The sequence below is a fragment of the Pterocles gutturalis genome, unplaced genomic scaffold, assembly GCF_000699245.1.
Source record: "Pterocles gutturalis isolate BGI_N339 unplaced genomic scaffold, ASM69924v1 scaffold5227, whole genome shotgun sequence".
Classification (NCBI taxonomy): domain Eukaryota; kingdom Metazoa; phylum Chordata; class Aves; order Pterocliformes; family Pteroclidae; genus Pterocles; species Pterocles gutturalis.
This window is the reverse complement of record NW_010110061.1, coordinates 29,316-41,938: the sequence shown is the minus strand read 5'-3', so window position 1 is coordinate 41,938 and position 12,623 is coordinate 29,316.

The window sequence follows — 12,623 nt, the reverse complement described above, 5'->3', positions numbered from 1 at the left end:
TGCATTGTAAGTCCCTCCCCAGAGTTACGGGAATTTGCCACTTATAAAATTAGTCTGAGAGAAGCATGAGATTCCTAATAGTGATACTTTTAACAGAATTTTGCACAGGCTGGACAAATTAGACCTTTTATTCTATTCTTGATATGCATTAGCAACTTTAAATTCCTTTTAACAAATTTATCTTCTATGGAAATGTCTTGATTTATAACCAAAGAATACTACTGTGCAATATTGCTAGAAAATTGAGGCCATGTGGTTCAAATTATTTCAGATGCATGTTGTTTACAGATGGAATTTCCTCCATAAACCATAAGATATTGATGAGTTTCTCCAGTTAACAGTTAAATGAGTCAGACCACAGTCCATCTAGTCATAACAATTAGAGGCAGAAATCATTAATAATTTAATTTAATTATAACCACTCTTTTGACTGTGGCTGGCCTAGAAGATTGCATATATGAAATGCTTGCATAATTATTATTCTGAAGATCATTCAGGACAAATAAAAGACTGAAAAATATGTTAAATCTCTTAAAGGACTTATTTTAATTATTTTACAGTCATACATTAATTAAAGTGTTTACTTATTAATCCTTGGAAATTGAATTTTGTACTCAGAATAAGTGCTGTAATTTTCTTGAGTAAGTGCTGTGTTTCTCATACATAAGAGAGGTTGAATTGCTCAGCCTTAACTTTAGAATAGTCTATAACTTGAGGGATGCTGACAATTAACTTGCTCAACAATTTCTCTACGCCTCTAGCAAGTTTTGTGGCTCTAACATCTCTCTCTTCAGAAATCATCTTGTTGGCCTAGTTTATCTGGGTCATTTCCCAGTCATTGCCTGCTGCTTAATTTCTTGCTGACCCTAATTTATCCGTCTGGAATTAAAGCAGAACGTAGAACTGATTCTCTGGCTGCAGCTGCATGCCAGCTATCACAACAACCTGAAGTTAAAGCACTTTGATATTTCTGGCCCCTCTGGAGAATCTCCTTCTCACAAACGCAAGGGATTGCCGTCTACTCTTAACTGCTCTCTGTCCCTCCTCATGCTGGACCTTTGAATGTAGGAAGTAAACTTCACAGACCTCCATATGCATCCATAGCTCTCCCTGAAATAGCTTTGTGAGTCATAGTTTTAGTTATTGTCCTGGTTTTATGCTCATGAAAAACATCTTAAAAGCCTAAAAGTCAGGCTACAGGTTCAGGATTTTGTTCTTTACCTCTTGTGTGTACCATATTCCCCTTCTTCTTGTTTCTCCCTCTTGGGTCACCCATCTAGAACCAGCACTGAGCACTTCATCCTCAAACAGACAATCAGGCCCAGCAGTTATTTAAAAATAAGTTATTTTAGTCCAAATGTTTTTTTCCTAGAAAAAAGAATTAACCCTACTGAAAAGTAAAGTTTTGAGATACATGGAACATTGTAAGCAGGTTAAAAAAGGGGCATGAAAGAAAGAAAGAAAGTTTAGATTAGGACAATGAATACTGCAATAGTATTCACAGGCTTTTTCAGGCTTTGCAATCCTTGCAGGTCCCTCACATTCAAAAAAACTCTACATTGCCTTCTGTGCTGCAGTGCCCAAGGAAAAGCAATCCCACCTCTTCAGCAGAAATGCAGCAATCTCACTGCAGACGACAAAATTCAAAGCCATAGTTCTGCAACAACAAGCTGTAGAGCTGCATGGAAGGGCACAGTCTCCGGAAAATGAGAGGTGTCTTCCAGATCCGGCTGTAAGTCTGTTTTGCTTTGCTTTCCTCCCTCCCACCCCCCTCACCGGCCATGCAGACTGTGAGAACTGTTACTGCACCAGCTGGAGCAGACTTAAATTTCACACGGGAAGTAAAATATTGGGTAAGAGAATGTGAATCATTTACTGTTGTGCTGTAGCATAAGGATTATCATTCACTCTGCAGCTTTGCTCCATTTTACAGACAAAGCCCTGTGTTGTAGTTGTAAGTAACCGAGCAGTGCAGAGTATTGGCAGCTGAAGCCCTTTTAAATGTTGTCCCCTAACTAGCTGGTATCTTCTCCCACACGGTGTTATCTCTGGGTCATCTGCAGTTTCTCCTCAGAGCACTTCAACATTTCAGTGGCATGTCTTGGTGCATTGCCCCTTTTGAAAAGGTAGATGTTGTCCTCTCAGTTACAAACCCAATAGACACGAGAACGATGGGTGGTAACAGCTGCTGCAAAGACGGGTGGATGCGCCCAGCTTGGTGGGGCCGTTCAATGTTCAATGCCAGTGACAGGTAAGGTCTGGGCAGATGTTAGCAGTGAAAACAATTTGCCTACATTTGAATGACTCTTCTGTTTATTCTGCTTGCTTTCAAAGCCTTCTAGAAAGATCTGGACAAACATTTAAGCACTGAAGTCTGTTCAAGACGTTCTAAATTTCCTAAACATACAGACGTCATTGATTTAAAGTTAACAGACCCATTGTCTGCAACACCTTCTCAGACTGTCTCTCAGAGGGAGCAATCTTGTGTTTGTGAAATTCAGGTGCTAAATAAAGGATTAAAGCTTCAGGCTTGATTGCAGCTGTTAGAGCCTTTTCAAAGGCAGTAAGCCATTGGCCTAAGGTAATTTACCTTTTCAGGCTGCTGGAAGTAGAATCCATAGAATTTCTCTGAATGCCTGTCTGAAATAGCTCGTCTTAGCTACAGAGTGCATTTATTGCACCTGCGATTATTGGAGTAATTGACAAGGTCTATTTTTCCCACATTAGACCAAAAATGAAACATTTATTTTGACACATTGGGCTACCGCCATCTGTGCCCCAGCATCAAAACATTTTTTTAATGTTCTATTTCAGCTGTTCCAGTTGGCCTCAGAAGAGCTTAAAATCTGGCAAAAATAGCACTAATGTTTAACCGTACACAGAAGGTATTATTTATATGTCAGTAGCACATTGTTCACTTCCTAGGGCTTTAACAGCTGTATATAATATGATCCTTTAAACATGCTAGTTTTCATGGAATATGTCACATGGCTATTAGGTACAAAGTTGAGGGTCAGCAAATAATTTTGTATTTTTCTCCTGTGTACAAAGACGATATAGTCACTGCGTGGAATTTCAGCATAAGCCAGATACTATATTATTTCATCAAAAGTAATAATGCACTTTCCTGGCATTTGTAGAAAAGTTGATTTCTGTTAATCTGAGTCTTTTCTTCAAACATTGGACGAAGAGTTCCATTTAAATCTTTTTGTACAGAAATATATGGCATGTAATATCCCCAGAGGCAAGAACTAGGACTTGGCTCTCAGATGACCTAATTTTGAGAGAGACAATAAGATTACTAAACTGAGGTGCAGCTGATATCAGTGCCCAAGGCCACCCCTAAGCTTCGTCACAGCCTATGTGACGGAAGGTCACCTTACTTCAGTGCCTGTAAACTGTAAAACAAACAGAAAAATCAGCAGTGGAAGAGGCCTCACAGAAACATGTATTTTAGATAGAGGCCAGTTCTTTATTTCAAAGTTCTTTAGAATACATTAATTTTTAATGTAATATAAAAGAGTATTTAACACAATGTTTTTCTAAAATATAAAGCTAGTTGTAGCAGTCAGTAAAGAAAAATGTCATGATCACTTTGGCTCACCATCAGAGGAATGTGAGATAAAACATCTGAGAAGTGATAGCAGAACAAAAGTAATGTGACACCCCAAATATCTAACCTTTTTTGTCTCAAATTCTGATAAAATCTTCCAATTCATAAACAGTGAATTCCAGATACTGCCTGATAGGATGTTTTCCATAAAACTAAGGATGCACATCAATCTGTAGTCACATTGCTTGGGAGTTACAGGAAAAAAAAAGTCTTCAGGCAGATTTTTAGGCAAAAGGCATGCATCAGTCTCCCAAATTGTGAAAGTTTATCCCCTGTTGTTGATGCTGATATGAAAACATTATAGAAATAAATGTCTTTTGAATCAAGCTCACCTCATTCTGTTGGGACAGTAGCCTGAGGGGGAAAAGTAGATTTGCAGCTGTTTCTGAGTTGCCCAGCTGCGGTGTCCTTCCATAAGCTACTACCCTATAGAAGCCAGCAAGTGTCCAGTGTCCCTCTGGCCAATGCTCAGGCATCTAATTTCAATAAAAAAAAAACTTATTCAAGGAAAGGGTAGAATTTATTAAAGAAGTTTAAGAAAAAAATAAAGTATTTTCCAGTTTTTAATGCATGTGAAGTACTCTAAATGAGAAATTAATACTACAGAATTGAATTCATATGATTCAGAGGTGAGTTGTGGGTCAAAATAGCAGCACCGAGAATCAGAGGATGCACTGTTCAGCTGGAAGCTGAAAGCCATAACTGGCTGTGTCCTTAAAAAGACTTGTAAGCTCTACTTTTTCAGTGCAGTCTTTAGTTAAACCTTATTCACCTCCCTATTCTTATGTCTCCTCATGTTTACAACACATATGTACATCCCTACACAGCACATATTATCACACTTTTTTTGACATCTCAGTATTGTTCAGGCATCTTGGGGTTAACAGCAGTGAGCAAAGAAGTCTATTTTTGAGACTGTCTGAGAGCTCACTTTGATTATTCACAGATGAATCAGCACGTCGTCATCTCTGTAGGTCTAGACGCAAGAAAGGGATAATATCCAACCCCATGCAAGTCACGACTGCAGTGAAGGTCCTTTATCTGAGCAGTATGAAAGCACATTCACTCAGGAATCGGATGCAGGCTCAGAGGCAGTCAAGCAAGAGCAGCTCAGCTAAAGCTCTGGGGAAGAAAAGAAAATGCTGGCCTGAAATATTGTGAAATATAAATAACAAGACCAGTTGTGGTTATATAAGCATATGCTGAATGACATGTAAAAAAAAAAAAGTCCTATAAAAAACAGAAGCCTCTCTTTCCCCAAAGGTAAAGCCATTCATGACAGCTTAAGAACTTCCTTGTTCTTTGCAATGCTGCTATACCTGCAACCCCATCTTTGCTGACAAATTTTCCTCACATTGGTGTCATCAGGAGAAAGGTGTCCAGGCATCTAGCTAGGTTTATTTAGTCAGCAGCATAAATATTTTCCTTTTTCAGTAAACCTCATCTTATAAATGTAAAAGCGCCCTGGGGACTGCAGAGAAAAGCAAATTTTATAGAAAAGATCAGATATTATCTAAATCTTACTTGTTAACAATTTTTTGAGGTCCTGCAGGGCAGCTGGTGCACATTAAAAGAGATCCCATGGAAATCTGCAACCTTTGCAAGCCCATCCTTCAGTATTTTGCAGTGAAAAACAATGTTTTAGTTGCTCCAACTGTAATGGGATTCCCTGCAGTGTTGCCTAACCTACAATCTTTGGTCAGACTAATATCTCAGGGGCAGAATTTTCTTCAGTGAAAATAATAGTGTTTCAATGACATGGGTGAAATGCAAGATACTGGGATAATATGTGGAGAAAAACTTATATTATTTTAAAATAAATTCTATAAGTGGGAGACTAAAATATTGCTCTTACCTTGAAAAGACAGCTACCATACATATTACAAGATGTGAAGGCACACAGATGGTGTTAATGAAGATCAGGGTAAGACTGTAACTGTTCTAATAGACCATAATGAACAAGCTAAACATCTCATTTGCTCACTGAAGGCCTATATTGCAGTATGACCTCCTGCCCCCCTGGCTTCTTCTGTAAAAAGTCCTCAGGTGCCTTGTACGAGGTCTCTGTCTTAAACCAATTAGATTTAATATGTTAAGCCATATATGCAAGTTATGAAAAGTGTTCCGTATTTAGAGTTCATTGCATGGATAAGCACTACCTTGTCTGTAAGATGTTAAAACTGCTGATGACCCAATACGCAATGTTGGCAGATGCAATTTGTCTATCCAAAGAAAATCAATGTGATAGTGTCCGTCCAGTCTGGGCCACATCAGTATAGAATACTTGAAATATATAAACAGCAAGAGATACTAGTGAGTAAATGACAGTTGGCATGGATATTTTTTAAGTTTTCATGAAAACAGACAGAGATGAGAGAATATCTGGAGAGAGACCAATTACAAATAACACATAACACGCATGCATAATTAACAGGATTCAAGAAGCAGTAATGATCATTCTTTTCACACAGTGCAAGTCTGCCTAGAGAGGTGAACACATCAAAAAATCTCAGCACGAAATTTAAAAAAAAAATCTTTAAATTGTTTGGCTTTAGGGAGCTTGTCAGATTATTAACATTACTTTAACCTAATTTTAATTTTGTTTAATGTGATTTCTTTTTCTGTGAAGCTCTTTGAAAAAATGTTGTTTATGCAAATAAACCACATGGAAAATTGGGTTTGTAACTAAATGACAGTTGACAGACTAGACTGTAATAGCCAATTGGGAACTTCTAAAGCATGATTTGTTTACTCAGTAGTACAAATTGTATAGCTCTGATTATTAGGGACAGTAAATATCTTAATAGTGGTTATTTTAATTAACAGAGTCCTAGGGTGGAATCTGAGTCTCCACTAAGACTGCTTTGTGCTGCTCCAGTGGCAGCAAAAATAGCCTTAATCCCTAATTCAGTACTTGCCCTATTTAATAGTTCAGAGGAGCTGGAATAACGAAGGTCAGATTTGTCCCATTCATTTCCTACCAAAACAATGTTTCTTGCTTGACTGTTTACACAAAGAATAAATCCTACCATTTTTATCCTCATTGTCAGCTATGACTTCTCTACTTGCCTTCATCTGACTCCATAGATTTTTCTGTCTGGGATGCAAGTCCTTTAAGAAACCCCTCTTCTCCAAGATCTTAGATTTTACTCTAGTGTCAGATCTTTGGATTTTCTTTAAATTTATTTCTTAATTTGAATTTCAAGGTATTTTTGTCACAGACTTCTACAGAATAAAAGCAAAAAAAAAGCCCCAACTCTATAGTTGATGCAATATCTGTAAGTAATATAACAACCTTCTCACATCTTCAAATGTAGAAAGATGGATGCTAGGTAGGGAAAAAGCCATTGCACATGTTGCTATTTTCCTGCCAGTGCAAGATTTTGCCTACTGACAACAATTTAAAATAGCACATTGCAATGAAATTATGCAGCATCACATGCATCAGTTTTATTTCTGAAAGCTTGGTATGCCTGGAGATACAGTTATTAACTGATCTGATCGTTGTGTTATGGAAGTTTGGGGAAACACCTGGGTTTCCATTGTTCCTAACATCGAAGTCAGTGCTCTGACAAACCTACATCATGCCAAAAACACAGCTCCTATACAGCAGCGGATGAAAGGAGACCCCTTCCAAAGACAATGGCAACCCTCAGCAGGTGAATTACTTGGGGGGTGTGGAGAGGAGGAGGCCACCAGCTCTCTCCTCACCTGAGTTACCTTCAGAGCAAGTGAAACCCTTTCCGAGTGACTAACTTTGAATTTCAGTATCCTTTCCTCTTGTCCTCCTTTCTGCAGGTCCTTTCACACCTATGGGCTTCTCATATGGGAAGGGAGTGGATATTTGCTTTCTGGGCTGTTTTACTCCAGCCCTGGCTGCTCAGTATGCCACAGGCAGTGACACAGGAGGTCAGTGAAGATGCTGCAAGAAAGAGGTATTTGAGGAATCTGAAGGAGAAAATGCTGGTGACAGTGGTAGTCAGGTGAGCAATGCCATGAATGAAATATCCCTAATCAAGCTAGGAAATCACGTGGGGCTACTAAGAAGCAATAGAAATAATAGTATAGGAATTAAAATCATCTGGACAACAAAAGAGAGAAAGTTGAATTATGGTGCAGGGTGTCATGCCAGATATAATTAGGGTAACCCAGCTGAGCTAGGAAAATAGTAACAGGGTACAACATAAATAGGAAGAGTACACATCGTTCAGCAAAGCTAGAAATAAAGGCAGGGTAGTGAAAGACTATTATATGTTGTATAATGTGCTAAGCTAAAAAAATGGGATAACATGATAAATGGATAAATTTGAGTAAAAAACAATTTAAGGAAGGATCATAAAAAGGTTTGGGTAATGTTGGATGTCTGCTTTAGCCCCTAGAGTTTAATTTGTGCTGGATAAAGATCTCCATAATGTTATTAGAAAGAGAAATATTAGCATTAGGGAAGATTTACTGTCTTTATGGGAGTTTTTGACCTTCCAGAAACAGGCTTTAGAACAAATATTACTAATAATGGCATAATGTAGGAATATCTAGCCATAGTAAGTAAAGATTTTTTCACTGAACAAAGGAGGTATGACAAAGCCATGCATTTAGGAAGGGAAACAATAGTCATGCATTTGGGGTTAAACATTTGAAAACTTGACAGTCACAGCATATCTGTGAGCCACTTGTATAATGGGGAAGAGGAAAATTAACAACTATGCTCAGGCATATCAGGTAAGCTGAAAAAAATCAGGCACTAGATAAAATTTAGCTACAACGTAATAAGTAGTTCTGATTAACTGTATTTAAAAAAAACAAACGGGCATTCTGCTAACAAGTTTGATAGTAGAGCTCTCTTATTATTTGAGCTAAAGAGTACAGATGGACAATATGTAACAACATTTGAAGGCAGAACAAAGTTTGATAAAAAATGACCTTGGCTTGTTTAGAGAAAATAAATAAAGGCTGGAGGGGGTTGTAACGCAAGGGAAAGAAAAGAATTATTGAAGCATAAATTATAACATTGGCATAAACCCAACTGGACCTTTGTTTTAGTACAAGTAAAGGATAAAAGATCCTTAATCACTTCAAGATTTGATTTCTCAGACACACCAAGGTAAAGGCAAAGAACACAGTGAAGATGTAAAAATGTGATTTGATAATTCAGATGGTCACTTCAGGTGACCCTTAGCATCCAGGAGAGATAAGATGATTTTGACTCTTGGCACTGACTAAAAATTGAAATATTTTATCCTGAGATTTTACATACTTTCCAGAAAAGAGTGATTTCCAACTTGGATGTGAGGTGGTTTAATTTCATTATTCCCTGTTCTTAACACACCTTGTCAGTAATTTGGACTGTGCCACTATATATGCTCTTACAATAACTAAGTCTTGGCACAAATTTATTTTTTTATATATTTTTGAATGCATTTAGAAGAAAAATGGAAAATGAGAAAGAATTATTTGATGAAAAAATAAAATTTCACAAATGAATTGGTCTTTTATTTCTACGATGTTACTATGGAGATACAATATGTTATTGAGAGCAAAACAAGTCATTTGGTTAGATGCATACTCATATTCATACGATAAAGGGGGGTTAAAATGGATACACTTATTGCTGTAATGTTTCTGAGGAAATACTTGTAAAAGAAAGATATTACTTAATTGCTGTTATTTCCCTTCAAAGTTCAATAAATGGGAGATGAACAGATGTGATTCTCATTGCTTTTAGAACCAGTGCTTCTGTCTGCAGATTCAAGTGGACATCTCTGAATTACTTACTTTGTTAGTGTTACTAAAGCTAGCTTTGCCACTAGAAGTAGTATTCAGTATTTTTCAATGAAAGCTGAACTAATGTGGCACAATAATCCATCAGTCTGCAAAAAACAGAAATTAAATGACCAAGTGTATGACTGTATACACAGTATTTCAAACATCAAGTGCAAGAGCTTTGAAGTTTTGTGAAGCATCCTGGGACCTGTTACAAAAACAATATTATACAAAAAAATATGACAAGGTCTATAAACCTATTGCCTTTTCAGATTGCAGTAAACCTTAATGACCTGTCTGTTGGAGATCTGCTTGCAGAACTTTTTATGTTGCAGATGTATAATGTAATGAAGTGGAGTACCTCTGCTATTCCAGACTCTCAAGCTAATTCTAGAGATGGGGAAAACAACTTGAGCAACGGAATAACCAGCCTGGACTTTTCCACCACTCAGCTGGCTGTGCTTTATCTAAATGTAAGTTCTTTGTTATATAAGGCAACCTAATTTACTCCACCTTCACTAAAAACAACCTCATGTTGTTAGTGCCAAGTGTTCCCTATGCAGTGGTCAGGAGTGATGACCTTGCAGCATGCTGTGGTCCATCACCCTGGTAGTGCTACAGAAGCTCCTCTAGACTTTTATTCTGGCCACCACCTTACTGCTGAAATGCAGGGCTAAATGCATTAGCTATAGCTGTCTGAGCTCTCTCAGCATCCCCTTGCAAAACTGAAGCATTCAGACACATTAGGAAGGCTTCAAAAATAAGTGAGTGAGTTGGTGGCTAGAGAGAAGCTATAACCCATCAAGAACCACCTGCAAACTGGCAATTAAAGCTGCCATCCCACAGCTGATCCTATTTTGGTCCATACAATGGGACTGTTTTCTGTTAATGCAGGAAGTGGAGTCAGGACATGTGACCTTAAGGGTGTATCCTTATGAGATAAGGATATTGTAAATTCATAGTAATAAAGAAACATAAAATTTTAGTTTTAATTTTATTTTTTGTTTTTATTCACTGTGTAAATGTGTAGTAATACAGAAACAACAGCATGCTTGAAGTCTATGAACTTCCATAGTTACTCATAATAATGCTATCGCTTATGAGAACCTGGCTATGCATTGCTTTGGCTTGCCATGCAGTAGAAGAAATAATGTTGCAACTTTGGGAACTAAAGTCCTTACTCTGTCATTCAATAAGAATTTATTTGCCAAAAAAGTTCAGTCTAGGCTATTCTCGTAACAAACAGAAAGATATGCCTCAGTTAAGTTGCCCCCGATGAATCGTAAAATATAACTTAATATGCACATGCATCTGTTTCATGGAAACTACAGGGGAGAGGAAAATTATGTGAGTGTTTTAAAGGTTCTTAGTAATGATAAGCTCAATTGTATTTTGTTAATGCAAACCTAAAATTATAAAGAGGAAGATGCAATAATGGATGAAATATTTTTTCTCTTTCTGTCCTTCCCATTCCCCTTCCTTTCTTATTTTATGTCTAGCTTAATTGACTGCTATTATGAGAGAAATTATTTTTTGTGTGTTGCCCCTGACATGCAGATTTCTTTGCATTTATTTGTCTCCCAGAGCTGAATTCAGAACTGCAGAAGCCGTTCTGGCAGAATCTCCCCTTATGGTTCGTTTAAACTACCTGGACTGCTGTAACAATACTGTGGTTTACAGGCATGATGCAAAAAGACAATTGACCTTTATTTTCTGCCCTCAGATACCTGACCTGTTCCAGGATTACAAAAGCCCATGGTTCTGCTATATGACAGAGGATGATTTACTGACACCAGTGGTAACTGCTATAGAGAACAAAATACTCAGGTATGTAATGTGATGAGCAGAATATGGAAAAATATTAAATATATCTGTTTGATGATAGTGAAGAGTGAATATTGGCTTGTTTTCTGCCTTGCATTATCCAGCCAAGATTTCTTCAGTCTGTCACCAACACTGTGTCTTGTCGACTGTGCTGTCTGTCTTGCAGGCACAGAAATACCGGTTTTGCTTTCATCCTTTTTTTTCCTGGCAACACAGTGGGGGGAAAAAAGTTGTTAATATTAAAGAAAGCAGTGCTGCAAAACTTAAGGGCAAAACTGGGCATCTTGTCTATATAAAGAGTAATGTAGCTGTCCAGTAATGTGCAGGCATAGTTAAACCCACAGATTTTTGGCATATTAGTGCACTAAAGGCCAATTAGTCTGTTGTGAGATACTGAAAGGTCACATTGATGGCACTACAAAGGAAGCATGAAATTTGGTTCCAGCATACTGGCTTTTTGGAGTTTGCTGCAGGGACAGGTATAGAAACCAGGAGATTCAGTCATTCAAAAAGTTACTTGAATTTCATGAACTCACTGCAAGAAACTCCATTGTACACAGGGAAAAATCTCATTCCTAAATGCTATCAGGTTTTGGGCTTTTTTTACACTCAGTCTTGATGGATGCCAGCATGGAGGCAGACTGCACAAATTTTATTTGAATTATAGAATTACTGTAACTGTGAAAATTGGGGGTCTCACCTATTGGATTTTGTTACTGGTTTAAGAAATTTTCTAAGAACAATAGTAAAGAGCTCTTTGCTATATCCTTTCGCTTGTCTTTCCCCAGCACATATTAATAGTCCTGACAGTTGTCAGCATACCTGTCGTTGTCAGTGCTGGCAGGCAAGCAGTAGAACAGAGAAATGTGTTTATTTCCCAAAAATAAAAGCTTGCGATGATCATAACTTTAATGCCTCTGAACTGTAAGTCATTCCCCCTGAAATGTCAAACAATATACACTGAACAGGGAGACAAACAACTTGGTCATTATTCAAGACAAAGAAAGGTTATTTCTCCTTCAAAATAAAAGAAAATGAAACCACCACTACCCAAAAAAAACCCTGAAAATGAGCTACAAACATTGATATTATGACTAGAGCTTCTCAAAGGATTCTTTTTCTCACAGAATTCCTTTTCACAATATAAAATTTTGAACAAAATAGACAATAGGCAAATGAAATCTGGAACACATTGAATTTCTGTTGTTGTAAATGAATAGGGAAAATCACCTTAAATTGAGAAGCAAACTTTCACTGTCAGAATTTCAAGGACAAAACCATTTTCTTACAGCTATAGGCTGAAAGCTATGACAATAAAATTAGCTTTTGGGAACATGGAGGTTCTCTTGCCCTAAGAAGTTAATGAATAATTAAGCTCCAGGTATACTGATGGCTTCATATTTTCAAAGATCTTAGGAAGGACCTA